Source organism: Oncorhynchus mykiss, chromosome 4 (assembly GCF_057628025.1).
Source record: "Oncorhynchus mykiss isolate SJ-2025 chromosome 4, ASM5762802v1, whole genome shotgun sequence".
Lineage (NCBI taxonomy): Eukaryota > Metazoa > Chordata > Actinopteri > Salmoniformes > Salmonidae > Oncorhynchus > Oncorhynchus mykiss.
Genome location: NC_143025.1, coordinates 22,732,062 through 22,748,439, shown reverse-complemented (window position 1 = coordinate 22,748,439; position 16,378 = coordinate 22,732,062). Strand labels below are relative to the sequence as shown.

At 43.0% G+C, this 16,378-nt stretch overlaps 1 protein-coding gene across 1 annotated transcript in view; it reads right to left on the bottom strand.

The window, feature by feature from the left end:
* Window positions 1-16,378, bottom strand: part of LOC110521537 (ephrin type-B receptor 1) — a 176,993-nt gene that overhangs the window by 153,871 nt on the left and 6,744 nt on the right. The window lies entirely within an intron of this gene.

Here is a 16,378-nt window from a genome sequence, read left to right as displayed (position 1 = left end):
CGGAATATGTTGAAGTCGATTTGAACAAATTGATGCCTGCTTTTATACAGGTGTTTTTGTGTGTGAATATATATGAATATATATATATATATATGAATATATATATATATATATATATATATATATATATATATATATATATTTTACAGTTGAACAATCTTTGGCCCTTTAAACATCCACTGTACATGCAGCTCAGCTGCCTGGAGGACAGCTACTTCTCGCAGCAAACATAAATAATGAAGGGTTTTAAGTCCCACAGTACACTATTCCCCTATTTCTCTCATCAGACCATCAAACACACTTCACTACTCCTCACAGAAACTCAGGTATGGCTAATTAGTCTGGTTACACATTGGCAGATGCAGTAGTTTGTCAGTGTTTTGCTATCGGCTGTGGTGTCATTTTGCAGGTATGTCAAGTTAAGTGTTTCGCTTTTCTGCTTCCTGGACTATGTTTAACAGACCCTGGGCTGCAAGTGGGCCTACTAGGTTTCCACAAAAACAATTATGAAAAGCAACTCTGTAAGGGAGAACTTACTATGGAAGTAATGCATCAAACAACACTATAGGCTTTATGCACAGAAAGCAGAGAGTACTTCAATACCGCATATGACAAACCCCAGAACTATAATTTCAGTGTTGTTGGAATAAGAAACAAAGAGAGAGAAAAGCGAAAATGGTGTTTATGACAGAGATGGGAATTGAAATTGTTGGCAGACATACAGCTCTGTGGTCAGTGGGAGAGTCTTGGTGGATGAGAGTACTGCTGATAGTGTTGTTTGGGGCGCTGGAGATAAGTGGTGATATAACCCCTGGCCTGTGATACATTCTCCTGGTCTACGAAAGGCTCCGGCCCAGAAAGATACAGCACACAGACAATCAGTATCCCTCACTCTCTCTCTGTTGACTTACCCCCTCTCTCTTTCTTTAGATATCTCCCTCACTTTCTCTCTGAACAGAAAGACTGTGAAATAACTTAATGGAAGTAAAAGCCAAGGTTGAATTAAACCATAAGGTTAGTATTACAAATGAGCCCTAAAAGAGAGCATGCCAAAAAGTAATATGCACAGGGGCGGCAGGTAGCCTAGTGGTTAGAGCGTTGGGCCAGTAGCTGAAAGGTTGCTAGATCCCTGAGCTGACAAAAATATGTCGCAGTTTGCCCACCTTTGTGAAAAAGAATTTGTTTGTAACTGACTTGCCTAGTTCAAAAACAACACACAATTACACTAAAATAAGTGTGTTTTCAGAATGTTGCGTAAATAATATTTTAATAATTCGTCTCTACTGGTTAGGTGCCAAAAAGGTTTTGAAATCCTATGGAATCATTATTTAGAACACACCTTTGCGTGTTCCCAATGAATGTCTTTTGAGCACTGGTCTTAAAACATAATCCCTAGATGTCAGCACAACAGGAAAGAGGAGATTACCGTCTATGGGGTGCCCACACATACACACAGTGCTGAAACATAATACATGTTCTATCTGTCTGTCTAAGGCCGTGTAGTGAGCGTGCTTTTGCATCGCTTGAACTTCAGTGACCCCAAATTAGCCTGAAACATTCCGGTTACCCCCGATAACAGGCCTGGTTGTGCTGGTGTGAACACTGTGAAACTTGATCTGGGTGAATATGAGTGTGTCATTAGCTGTACTTCTTTAATGTAACTTTGTGTCATCCATCATCACATCCAAAACTCAGCAGAAGTTCAGCAGTCTGTCTCACCATCTCTCTTCCTCTCCTCCCTCAGCCTCCTTTCCACTGCTGTCTGGGAAAGGCAAACAGGCCAGAGGCTGTGGGAGAGCCATGGTAAACACAAGTTTATGTGCTCTAATCCCTGATCATTTGGAGCTCAGGAGCCTCCCTCTCTCAACACCTCTAGGGGGGCCTATCAGGGCTGGGCCCCTCTGGACGACAGGGCCCATACATTCAGGTTCACCCAGGGCCCTGGCCACAGCCCTGAGACGATTACCGCTTAAGCTTCATTTGGCAAGTTGGAACAATAGACTTAAAGCTTTGGAGCCTTTAAACAGGCTCTGGATAACTGCTCTGACTGAGCTGATCCACTCACACATTCCAGGAGTGACCTTCCCCCTCAGAACATCAGGTCTCTTAAAACCACCACCATCAGGTGGCTGAAAGATAGCCGGCGGCTGGGCTGGGGATAAGTCTCACTGGACTGTGTTAGCCATCAGCTGCTGGCCTGTTCAGTCTGTACTAATCCACTCTCACAACCTGGGACCCTGCTCTCCACTACATCACTTGACTTCCCTTCCGTGTGAATGGTGCAAAAACACTGTAGAAAGCCATCGCAGCGCTAGAGGTGTTACTCCAGACCTGAGTCCCATAGAACGGCGCACAATTGGCCCAGCGTTGTCTGGGTAAGGGTAAGTTTTTATTGGGGGGGTGCTTCACTTGGCTCATTGCGCTCTAGCAACTCCTTGTGGCGGGCCGGGTTCCTGCAATATTGGTGCAGCTGGCTTCCATGTTAAGTTGGCGGGTGTTAAGGAGCGCGGTTAGGTGGGTCATGTTTCGGAGGACGCATGACTCCACCTTCCCCTCTCTCTCCCCCCGTTGGGGAGTTGCAGCGATGAGACAAGATTGTAATTGGGGAAAAAAAGGGGTAAAATAAAAAAATAAAAAAAAAAAAAGATTCTCTGTTCTGATGAAACCAAGTTGAACTCTTTGGCCTGAATGCCAAGCGTCACGTCTGGAGGAAACCTGGAACCATCCCTACGGTGACACATGGTGGTGGCACTATCATGCTTTAGGGATGTATTCAGTGGCAGAGAAATGGGAAACTAGTCAGGATTGAGGGAAAGATGAAAGGAGCAAAGTACAGAGAGATCCTTGATGAAAACCTGCTCCAGAGCGCTCAGGACCTCAGACTGGGGAGAAGGTTCATCTTCCAACAGGACAATGACCGTAAGCCCACAGCCAAGACAACACAGAAGTGGCTTCGGGACAAGTCTCTGAATATCCTTGAGTGGCCCAGCCAGAGCCCGGACTTGAAGTTGTGCAGCGACACTTCCCATCCAAACTGACAGAGCTTGAGAAGTTCTGCAGAGAAGAATGTGAGAAACTCCTCAAATACAGGTGTGCCAAGCATGTAGCTACCCAAGAAAACTTGAGTCTGTAATCGCTGACAAAGGTGCTTCAACAAAGTACTGAGGAAAGGGTCTGAATACTTATGTAAATGTGATATTTTTTATTTTTTTACATTTGCAAAAATTTCTAGAAAACCTGATTTCGCTTTGGCATTGTGGGTTATTGTGTGGAGGAAGTAACTATTTAATACATTTTAGAATAAGGCTGTAATGTAACAAAATGTGGAAAAGGGGGTCTGAATACTTCCCGAAGGCACTGTAGGTCCAACTGTCCCGGCGTTCCGGTTAGAGAATGGAACTGACCATTAAGAGACAGGGATACAATTGACACCGTTATTGCCACAGCCCAAACAGACAAAAACATATAACAAACAGGAAGAGAACTGGATTATAGGTCAGTGACGCACTCCCACAAGCATTTGTTGGGAGAGTCCAGGACTGCAGGAGCAACGGTCCATGGGTGTTGGCCCAGCTGTTTGTGTGCAGGTCAGTGGTTTATGAGAGAGCTCCTCACTCTTCCACTGCTTGCTGAAGACTGAGCCCGGACTGGGCTGGATCTAAGATAACTCAAGAAATCATTCATTGTGACGTTTTTGTGCATATTTGCATCATATTATGGTGTTTGGTGCAGTGAAACAATGTGCATGAGGACGAGTCGTCTCTCGTTGAATAACAACGGGCACTTCATTGAAGTATCCCAACTGTTAACCAATCGCCAACAATGGGGCGTGGACTTCAGCTACCAACTTCGGCTTGCCTCAAGAAATGTTGTGTGCCCAACAGGCGAAAAAAAAACTTGCCAAAGTCCAAAAGAAACAAAAACGTCACAAAATGTTGACATAATATATGCAAACTGTTCTGAACAGTTTCAGCTGGCAAGCATGCAGCCAAACCCTTCCCTTACCTGGACAACGCTGGGCCAATTGTGCACCGTCCTATGGGACTCGGGTCTGGAGTAATGCCTCTTGCACTGCGATGCAGTGCCTTAGAGCGCTGTGTCACCAGGGAGGTCCGAGAATCTTACAGTATTTTATGGTCAGACAGTCTTTTAGGTGGACTCTGTCATGTGCCTTTTTACAAAAGAGTGGCTTCCATCTGGCCACTCTACCATAAAGGCCTGATTGGTGGAGTGCTGCAGAGATAGTTGTCCTTCTGGAAGGTTCTCCCATCTCCAAGGAGTAACTCTGGAGCTCTGTCAGAGTGATCATCGGGTTCTTGGTGGTTCCACACTTATTTTGGTACCATTATCTAGATCTGTATTTCGACACAATCCTGTCTCAGAGCTCTACAGACAATTCCTTCAACCTCATGGCTTGGTTTTGGCTCTGAAATGCACTGTCAACTGTTTAACTTGAGCTCAATTTCGAGTATCATAGCAAAGGGTCTGAATACTTATGTAAAAAGGTATTTCTTTGTCATTATGGGGTATTGCGTGTAGATCCATTTTAGAATAAGGCGGTGGAAAAAGTCAAGGGGTCTGAACACTTTCCGAATGCACTGTATATCTAGACCAGCACCTAGTGGTGCCCCTAATGGTCCGTTTCCACGTCATCTCCCGACGTCCTCAGACATGGATGGACGTCGAATACTGACTTGTATCACTGGTGACCTGGCTGCAAATATAATGCCAGCCAGGTACTCCAAAGATGTGCATTTTACTGATGTGGCATGATCAATTTAGTGCTTTGTGCAGCAAATCTAAAATAGGGTTATTTCATTCATGTCTTTTCTGCCTTTCTGATAATGCATACATTTTCTCATTGTTCCGCAGGATACATTAATTTGCTCTACTAGGTTTAATGAATAATGAATACATGGTATTCTTTTAACGTCGTTTCATATCCTGGCAAACATACACGCTATGTCATTTGAGAAAAGGTTCATCCGTACAAAGCCATATTCTGCATTTGCCGTTTCCCGTTTTCTGCTTTCTTGGTCCATCCTCTGGATCAGGGATGGGAAACTTACTGTTGCGAGGTAGAATAGTAGAACACACAAGGTGCAATTTCAAAATTTGGTTGTGCATCAGCAGTTTTTCTCTTGTTAAATCAGTCACTGATAGTCAATCAATTAGCCCATAGCAACAAAAAAATGTGATTGCTGAGTTATAGCAGTTTAGCGGACAGCTATCTAAACTGGTCGAATTACCGTCTGGGGGGCCCGTATTGATTTTATTAGTCAGTCTCACTCAGATATCATATTAACAATTGCACACATTTCTCTCCACCCTATGGCAAAATGTGTAGAATTGCAGAAAATCTGCAGTAAAACAGCTAATTTTCCTCTCCGCCCCATGGCAAAATTGCATGAAATTAGTTATAAAATTGCTACATTTTCTCTACACCCCATGGTACAATTTGTATAATTGCATGAAATGAACTCCAAAACTTGGATTAATCTCATCATATTCATGCTTACATGCTAGGTTGAAGATAACAAAGGTTAGGACAATGTAATAATTCCATTCAGAAGTGTTAGAAAATAAGCAAAGCCATTGGACCAGCACCGTTGATAGTGAGCGAAATTGACTGGAATTGAATGTTAGCAGTACAGAAAGTTCAAAATAAACACAATCGTCGTGAATTTCAGCTAACTACTCAGCAAACACATATAACTGTTTTACTGTCATTCTATTCATTAAAATGTTTTTCAAATGATCTACAGCCACTTTACTTGATTTCCCAACCTTTGGTCACATTTTTAATGCTAATCCTGTCATATCAGCAACTATGCTGGTCCAATTAATTTGTTTATTTTCTAAAACTCTACATGGAATTACTATGTTGTATTAACCTGTGTATTTTTGACATGGCCTACATGGGGGAACTGATGCATCGGGCAAACTGACGCATTCTGGATTGTTTTACCAGGAATTGGAGTTTGGGTAAGGGCACACCATCTAGGGGGGGAAGGAGGACACCTACCTCTGAGGGCGAGCAAGTCAAGTGAGATTTTAGGAGTCTGTGTCTGCTCGCTCCTAAGACCACACTTGACTTCCTGCCAGGATAGTCTTGTTTTAAAGTCACATTTGGCAGTGATTACAGCTGTGAGTCTTGTTATAAAGTCACATTTGGCAGTGATTACAGCTGTGAGTCTTGTTATAAAGTCACATTTGGCGGCAGTGATTACAGCTGTGAGTCTTGTTATAAAGTCACATTTGGCGGCAGTGATTACAGCTGTGAGTCTTGTTATAAAGTCACATTTGGCGGCAGTGATTACAGCTGTGAGTCTTGTTATAAAGTCACATTTGGCGGCAGTGATTACAGCTGTGAGTCTTGTTATAAAGTCACATTTGGCAGTGATTACAGCTGTGAGTCTTGTTATAAAGTCACATTTGGCAGTGATTACAGCTGTGAGTCTTGTTATAAAGTCACATTTGGCAGTGATTACAGCTGTGAGTCTTGTTATAAAGTCACATTTGGCAGTGATTACAGCTGTGAGTCTTGTTTTAAAGTCACATTTGGCAGTGATTACAGCTGTGAGTCTTGTTTTAAAGTCACATTTGGTAGTGATTACAGCTGTGAGTCTTGTTATAAAGTCACATTTGGCAGTGATTACAGCTGTGAGTCTTGTTATAAAGTCACATTTGGCAGTGATTGCAGCTGAGTCTTTTTAAAGTCACATTTGGCAGTGATTACAGCTGTGAGTCTTGTTATAAAGTCACATTTGGCAGTGATTACAGCTGTGAGTCTTGTTATAAAGTCACATTTGGCAGAGATTACAGCTGTGAGTCTTGTTATAAAGTCACAATTGTCCAGTGCTAAAAGCAAGCTTGTTTTAATAGCTTTAAAAAAAAATCCATCTCTGTCCATTTTCCTCTCCTCTCCCAAAAACCATGCCCTCTATTTCATTCAACAGCTTGCTGAGATGGCTGGAATTGCTTTCAGTTACCAGGGCTCCCCAAAGTTCAGCAGCATCTTAATGAATGTCGAAGGGGACCAGGTACAGAAGCAATCTGTGATGAGGTTTTTGCCAAGCGAAGCAAATTGCTTTCCGTTTTCCCAGGTAATTGCCCTGATCTCAAGTAATCGTCCTGGGAGTGCAGTGAAAAGGGGAAAGAATCCTTTTGTATGTATGTATGTATGTATGTATGTATGTGTGTGTCTTGGAAATGAACATTTGAAATAAAAGACAGATTAAAAAAATTAGAGGAAGGGAAAAAGGGAAAAAGGAAATGACTGTGTAGTGTATGTACCTATGAGTAATTAGCTGCGAGCCGGCTCAAACTATCAGAGAAGAACACATAGGTGAGGGCACAACGCAACTCTCGTTTTGTGGAACATAGCAGGCCTACAGTAGTAAGAAAATGGCAATATTCAGTCCATGTCCTTCCATGAAGCCACTGGGACTGAGACTTGTAGAATATGTAGATTTATAAACACAGTCTGCCTTAGCAGTGGGCTGAATGGAGTCATCTCCCCTCTTAGCTTCAGGTCGCTCCGCTATCAGACATCATTGAGCTCTATGACCGCAAGGGAAGGACCACGCTGGCGGTTCAGCAGGCTGGGACCATGGCCAAGGAGCTATGTTTTATTGACTGTAATATCTTCCTCTTGGCAGACAGTGGGCTAAGGGAAGGTGTGTGTGTGTCGGTGTGTGTGTTGGTGTGTGTGTGCTGTCTGAGTTAGGGGGAGAAAATGACAGTGGGTAAAAATGTCTGTCGCTGGTGACTGAAAGCAAGACTCTTGTTGCCATAGATTTTGTGAATGGCTTTCTGATTGTAGGGCCTATCCCCTCACATCTGTGTAAATCAGAAAGGTTGGGCATTGTGCCAAAGATGTGCCTGTCCAGTGATTTAAACCTGAATGAGCTCTTCCCAGAGATAACAGAGCCACTGTCACTGACTGAGCTCCACAACATAGTCATAGATTTACAGATACATACATCCCTACAGAAAAAGGCACAGATTGCCCAAAAGTACAAACATATTACATACACACCCCAAACAAACTGCAAACACATTTATATTGTATCTCATACACAAACCAGCACATTTAGTGTGAGTGTGTATGTGTGTGTTTGGGGGGGGTTAATTGTTTTTTTTAACAAGATTGAAGAGATGTTGCTATGGTGAGATGAAATCTGTGTTGGGTGTCCTACTGCTCGTCTCTGGTCCGCCAGCAGAAAAATGTGATAGATTTTTGGGTCTGTGTAAACAAGTTATTTTGTTCGTCTTCTGCTACAGGCTATTCTCGTAAAAATGATAGCAGCTCATTTCTTGCTTCCTTCTTTGTTGTTTACAACATATTGCTGGATATTTTTATAACTTTTTAGTTTTTCTTAATAAACTCTTTATCAGTCAGTAAATGTAGAAAACGTGTGAAACGAGATAATAATTAATTAATAGACTTCTGACAATGAGGTTGACAGACAGTCAAAACATGTGCTCAACAGCAGTCATGGAGAAGGTTTTATAAACAGTCACCATTGGTTTTACGTGCTTGTTAAAGACCTGAAAGACAGTTACATTTGTCTGTCAATCACATCCTGGTAGGGAAGAAGAAACCTGGTCCTCGTTTGAGGTCAAATGTGTCTTATTCCTTTTTACTGGAGTACAAAAATCTGATCTATTTAATATCGTAGCCACTTTAACTAAAAGTTGGTCATAAAAATGCCTGTTCACACTGCATTGTTCTTAACCATGCTAAGACTGGCCCTGGGCTAGCTTATTCTGTGTTCACGCAAGCACTTGTTGACCCTGGGAAAAGCTTTAGACCTGGGCTATGGATTCACAGTTGTATTTCAAAACCCTGGGCTAATGGACAAACACACATGCGACCAACATGCTATCTCTGCCACGTGACCAATATTATAAGCAATAAGGCATTTATTAACCCATTATTTTCCCCTGCTTCTAGCCTAGCATTTGATTTCTTCCTGCTTCTAGTCTAGCATTTGATTTCCTCCTGCTTCTAGTCTAGCATTTGATTTCCTCCTGCTTCTAGTCTAGCATTTGATTTCCTCCTGCTTCTAGCCTAGCATTTGATTTCCTCCTGCTTCTAGTCTAGCATTTGATTTCCTCCTGCTTCTAGTCTAGCATTTGATTTCCTCCTGCTTCTAGCCTAGCATTTGATTTCCAACAGTGATGCTGTCTGCCTGTCTGACCTCGGAAACAATGTTTCACTTTGACATGCGATATCGGTCCTGTACAGCAAATGCTGTGCAAGGACAAGACATCAACTTTTCTGATCCAGGCAAAATATGCAACAATATTATAATCATGGAGAGCTATATCCAAATACATTTCTATAGAAAAGCTATGAAAACGGAGTGTTTTCTGCCCTTCCAGCTGTAGAGGATGTGGCTTCAGTTGGCTAGCTAAGTGAGAAGACACTAGATAGCCATAGCAAATAATGTTTTTTGTCAAGTTTTTGTCCTCAGTTGGGAGAATGAAATTGCATGAATGTACTTAATAATATAGTGTGCAGAATGCATCCAAGACACATCACAACAAATGCAAATTAAGTGAAAGTGCAGCTTTTGTGATTGAACAGTGAAAATGTGATGCGTTGTTCTTGACCCCGTTTCACACGGGTTATTTTGGCACTATGTTTCTGGGGCTAGCCTCGAAAAGTCAGTGATAACCATGCTCTGAAGCAGGGCCAGTTAGCCCTGGGATAAGGTTGGTGCTAGCCCACTTTAGAATGTGCAAGTGTGAACACTCGTTTAGCCCCGGGCTAAACTCTCCCTTAGCCCAGGGCTAATGAGGCTCTTACCCCTGGGCTAAGTTTCAGTGTGAACGCTTCTAAAGTGGAGTTGTGTCCGTCAGTTGTCAGGTGATGTGTCCTGTCACAGAGAACTCACTCTCTCTGACTCAGAGTATAAGAAGTGGAAAGAATGATGTATGATTGTCATCCCTTATCACAGCCTCACAAGAAAGTAAAGTTCCAGAGTCAATGCTTTTCACCCTCGTCCATATCCATAGACGCACTGTGGAAAATATGATAATAAGCAAGATAACAAACCTGGGGGCTGAAAAGTGGCTGCACGTCAGAATAAGCAACAAATCTACCACAGCTAATGAGCAATGTAATAGCCATAACTAAAATACGCAAATACCAATTATTGCCACAGAGACAGGTGTTGCAAAAAAGAGTGAGACTGCAGCCTCTTAGCACCTCATCCTCTTTTAATCCACCTCTCTTTCCTTCCTGTTCTCTTTTACTTGACTTTCTTCTGCCTGCGTTCTACGAAAGGTTATTCACCAGAGTTGGTGTTGTTAGTGCTCTTGTAAAGTTATAGCCCTGGGTTGGATTAGGGTAGCTGTATGGTTGTTAATGCTGGGTTACAGAGAGTAGGGCTCCACATGGTTTCAATTACCGGTAGGCTTAGGCTACTCTCCTGAACAATGTGCCCCCGTCCGTATCAATAAATCTACCTGTCAGGACCATATGCTTAACTTCAAAAACACATGTCCAGTCCATATCATATCCCACTAAAAAGTGACTGATCCCCTCTAAGTATGATTGTACAGTCTAAGCACTGTAACATTCACCACCACTACCACACAAAAACATAGTTGCAGACTGTGGTCCAACCGCTCAACCACCTTTAGCAGTGACTAAAATCACATGGTCATGTGACACACTTTGTCTGTCCCCATATGAGAACCATTTTTGGTTTCAGGTTGAACCCTTTTGCTTCCATTTAGAACCACTTTGGGTTCCATGTAGAACCCTTCCCACAGAGAAAAAATAAAATAAAAATAGTTATCCTATGGGGACAGCCAAGGAACCCTTTTGGAACCCTTATTTCTAAGAATGTATGACATGTCAGATTCGTGGGCTAAAGAGGGCTTTATTTTTTTCCTTAAGGAGGAAGCTATTTTAGCACTCATTTGTATTAATTCATCCATCTATCCATCCATCCATCATACTGTCATGCCCCTGCATAAACAGATATGGAAAGGTCATTATCATTAATTGGATCAGCCAACACTTTCTGACACACACTCACAGCCAGTGCAACTTTGCTATTCTAAAAACCTCCATTACCTCAGATGGGCGTACACTCGAGTATGTCATTTTCCAAGCTTTCACACTCTTCACAGTCCTCCCTCTCTCTTTAGTTGCCTTTCACTATCTGTCTTCCCTGGTGGGATAATCCTCCTGAAACATCCATCATGTCTGCTTATGGAGCCATATGCCCAGAGAGAGACTCCTTAGGTGGCTGGCACATTGCCTGCCCTTAAATAGTGTATCTGCTCTTCCAATAATAATTCCCCATTATGTCAGCTAATGCTCCTGTGTCAGTGGACAAGGAACAGATGAGGCAGGAACCTAGGAGTGATGTCCCTCCCTGCTGCAAGGGAGAGGGCCCAGACCTTATACAGACCTCAAAGTACATGGGCAAATCTGAGGCCCATTTTCTCAACCAACTCACACAGTGCTTGTGAAAAGGCCTTTGAGTTCTGGTGGTGCATTTGACATTCATAAAAATCAACATTTGTCTTTGTCTCTGACTCTGTGGGAGAGCTATTATGTTTCAAAATACGGTGTGAAATTAAACGTAAATCAACTTTTTCATAAAATGTAATGCATTAGTATTCTGTCATAAATGCCACGTTTAAACATTTCTAAAGGAGCCCACATCATCTACATGCTGGTGACAGTTGGCTAGCACTGCTTACCTGGCACATTAATAAGTCTATTAAAAGACCAAAAAGAAAGAGTACTGAAGTTGCCTTATGCTAGAAACAAAGAACCCTTTCTTTAAAATGCCTTTTGTTCTTCAAACGCAATCATCTATTTTGAAATCAAAGCCATCAAATCATGTTCGCTATGCAAATTGCAGAGGGGGGGGTTGGGTGGTTCAGCTCTTCAGATCGCATTTGTCTCTACTGGTGTTTTCTATTTTTCGGTGCAGAAAAACATCAGCAAAGGGACTTCATCATCTTCGGGATGGTCTTTGTTTTTGTATTGCAGTCAACTGCAGCAGCGCAAGATGTACACTGAAAAATAAGTCAGCGAAAGAAAGTAGGCTTCATTCTATAACTCCACACACTAACTGGTGTTGTGTGCTCTTCGGTGTGATATTGGGCTGGCACGGTAATTGTATAATCGCATAACCGACCAATAGGGATGAAGACCATCATGAAAATAAAATACAAGTCATAACAGAATTGTTTTAAAGTTTTTTATGAGTCTGCAAACTTTACCCAAAAGCAGTCAAGTAAAAGTACGACTGATTCACATCTAACAGCTGATATAAGGAGACGAGAGGAGGCAAAGCTAGCCAGTATTCAGATTTTGTGTTTTGGAACAAACAGCTGACTGAAGATGTTTGCAGCTGACATGTGGTTTAGTTCATTTCTTGGTAACACTTTGTTGCTCCTTGTTCCAGTATCATGAAATACTGTACATGCACCTACTGTAATGGCCTACCACAAACAGGACACGATCTGTGACAGTTAGGAGCGGATGAGAGGAGAAAATGTGCACATTCATTGTATACCGAATTTTTGTTGTTGTTGCTATTTCAACGATATTATGGTGACCGTGGTCATTTGACTAACAAATAACCGTCATCCAAAATTCCATGACCGTCACAGCCCTAGGTGTGAAATCAAGACAGCTCAATTCTTCTAACCATGTTTTTCAACCACATCATGCAGTGGATGTTGAAGTGATAGAGTAAATGAGTGATGACCTCTCCTCATGAATAAGAACTAACGTCACACATAATTATAAGCAGGAAGCAGTGCCCTTGGTGAGGTCAGCTGTCAGTTAAATGAGGAAGGATAGGACTATAACGAACATGTATTAAACATGAGTGATGATGCATGTTGAGAGGCAGGGATCCAAGATGGCAGAGCAGTCAGACGTGTTTTTTTTTTTGTCTCGTCCTGTCCCGTGTATTTATTGTTTTCTTCGTATATACACTGCTCAAAAAAATAAAGGGAACACTTAAACAACACAATGTAACTCCAAGTCAATCACACTTCTGTGAAATCAAACTGTCCACTTAGGAAGCAACACTGATTGACAATACATTTCACATGCTGTTGTGCAAATGGAATAGACAACAGGTGGAAATTATAGGCAATTAGCAAGACACCCCCAATAAAGGAGTGGTTCTGCAGGTGGGGACCACAGACCACTTCTCAGTTCCTATGCTTCCTGGCTGATGTTTTGGTCACTTTTGAATGCTGGCGGTGCTTTCACTCTAGTGGTAGCATGAGACGGAGTCTACAACCCACACAAGTGGCTCAGGTAGTGCAGCTCATCCAGGATGGCACATCAATGCGAGCTGTGGCAAGAAGGTTTGCTGTGTCTGTCAGCGTAGTGTCCAGAGCATGGAGGCGCTACCAGGAGACAGGCCAGTACATCAGGAGACGTGGAGGAGGCCGTAGGAGGGCAACAACCCAGCAGCAGGACCACTACCTCCGCCTTTGTGCAAGGAGGAGCACTGCCAGAGCCCTGCAAAATGACCTCCAGCAGGCCACAAATGTGCATGTGTCTGCTCAAACGGTCAGAAACAGACTCCATGAGGGTGGTATGAGGGCCCGATGTCCACAGGTGGGGGTTGTGCTTACATCCCAACACCGTGCAGGATGTTTGGCATTTGCCAGAGAACACCAAGATTGGCAAATTCGCCACTGGCGCCCTGTGCTCTTCACAGATGAAAGCAGGTTCACACTGAGCACATGTGACAGACGTGACAGTGTGACTGTTTGAGGTTGTGGACAGGTGTCTTTTATACTGATAACAAGTTCAAACAGGTGCCATTAATACAGGTAACGAGTGGAGGACAGAGGAGCCTCTTAAAGAAGTTACAGGTCTGTGAGAGCCAGAAATCTTGCTTGTTTGTAGGTGACCAAATACTTATTTCCCACCATAATTTGCAAATAAATTCATTAAAAATTCATTAAAAATCCTACAATGTGATTTTCTGGATTTTTTTTCTCCTCATTTTGTCTGTCATAGTTCAAGTGTACCTATGATGAACATTACAGGCCTCTCTCATCTTTTTAAGTGGGAGAATTTGCACAATTGGTGGCTCACTAAATACTTTTTTGCCCCACTGTATATATATATTTTAATCTCACTTTCCATCTACAGACTGAATGTACTCTCCTGCAATCTGCCTCACCCAATGTGGTTTGGATCAGCTATCTTTATACTTTTGAACCGGAACCCCCATCAGAAGCTAGCCAGCTAACTAGCTAGGTCACCGGAGGCCCATCTGCTAGCCTCGGCCCACTAGCTGTCTGAATCGCTGTGTCTACAGCTAGTCTAGCGTAGTAACGACTACTGAATTGGCTCCCTGACTCATCTATTGCAACTCTCTGGACCCTACTCGGCTACACATGCCTCTCCCTAATGTCAATATGTCTTGTTTATTGCTGTTTTGGTTAGTGATTGTCTTATTTCACTGTAGAGCCCCTAGCCCTGTCAAAAATATGCCCTTTTGTTCCACCCCCCATACATGCAGTGATCTCACCTGGCTTAACTGGTGCCTCTAGAGACAAAACCTCTCATCACTCAATACCTAGGTTTACTGTTCCACTGTACTCACATCGTACCATACTCTTTTCTGTACATTATGCCTTGAATCTATTCTCCTGTGTCCAAAAATCTGCTCCTTTTAGTCTCTGTTCCGAACGATACTAGACAACCAGTTCTTATAGCCTTTAGCCATACCCTTATCCTACTCCTCCTCTGATGATGTAGAGGCTAACTCAGGCCCTGCAGCCTCCAGCACCACTCCTATTCCCCAGGAGCTCTCATTTGTTGACTTCTGTAACCGTAAAAGCCTTGGTTTCATGCATGATAACAAAAGAAGCCCCCTCCCTAAGTTTGTTTTATTCACTGCTTTAGCACACTCCGCCAACCCTGATGTCCTAGCCGTGTCTGAATCCTGGCTTAGGAATACCACCAAAAGGTCAAACGACCACCCCTCATAACTGTCAAATGCTCCCTAAAACACTCCAGCGAGCAGGCCTTTCTAATCGACCTGGCCCGGGTATCCTGGAAGGATATTGACCTCATCCCATCAGAAGATAGCCCTTGGTTCACCCCAGACTTGACTGCCTTTGACCAGCACAAAAACATCCTGTGGCGTTCTGCATTAGCATTGAATAGCCCCCGCGATATGCACATTTTCAGGGAAGTCAGGACCCAATATACTCAGGCAGTCAGTTAGGAACGCAACCCCCCCCCCCCCCCACTACAAATCAGCTGGGCTAGACAATATGGGCCCTCTAAAATGATCACCCCATTCAAAAGGGGTGACACTCTAGACCCAAACTGTTATATATGTATATCCATCCTTCCCTGCCTTTCTAAAATCTTCATTAACAAACAGATCACTGAGATTTCAAATCCCACCGTACCTTCTCCACTATGCAATCTAGTTACCGAGCTGGTCATGGGTGCACCTCAGCCACGCTGAAGATCCTAAACGATATCATAACCACCATTGATAAAAGACAGTACTGTGCAGTTGTCTTCATCGACCCAGCCAAGGCTTTCGACTCTGTCAATCACTGCATTCTTATCGGCAGACTCAATAGCCGCAGACGACACCATTCTGTATACATCTGGCCCTTCTTTGGACACTGTGTTAATAAACCTCCAAACGAGTTTCACTGCCATACAACACTCCTTCCGTGGCCTCCAACTGCTTAAAAATTCTAGTAGAACTAAATGCATGCTCTTCAACCGATTTCTGCACCATATACTATCCACCTCTGCGACCTGTGTGCTCTTATTGGCTGGCCCTCACTACACATTCGTTGCCAAACCCACTGGCTCCAGGTCATCTATAAGTCTTTGCTAGGTAAAGCCCTGCCTTATCTCAGCTCACTGGTCACCATAGCAACACCCACAGGTACCACACGCTCCAGCAAGTATATTTCATCCCCAAAGCCAACACTTCCTTTGGCCGCCTTTCCTTCCAGTTCTCTGCTGCCAATGATTGAAACGAATTGCAAAAATCACTGAAGCTGGAGTCTTATATCTCCCTCTCTAACTTTAAGCATCAGCTGTCAGAGAAGCTTACCAATCACTGTACCTGTACACAGCCAATCTGTAAATAGCAAACCCACTACCTCATCCCCATATTGTTATTTATCCTCTTGCTCTTTTGCACCCCAGTACCTCTACTTGCACATCATCTGCACATCTATCACTCCAGTGTTAATGCGATATTGTAATTATTTTTGCCTCTATGGCCTATTTAATTGTCTTACCTCCCTACTCTTCTACATTTGCACACACTGTACATAGATTTTTCTATTGTGTTATTGATTGTACGTTTGTTTATGTGTAACTCTG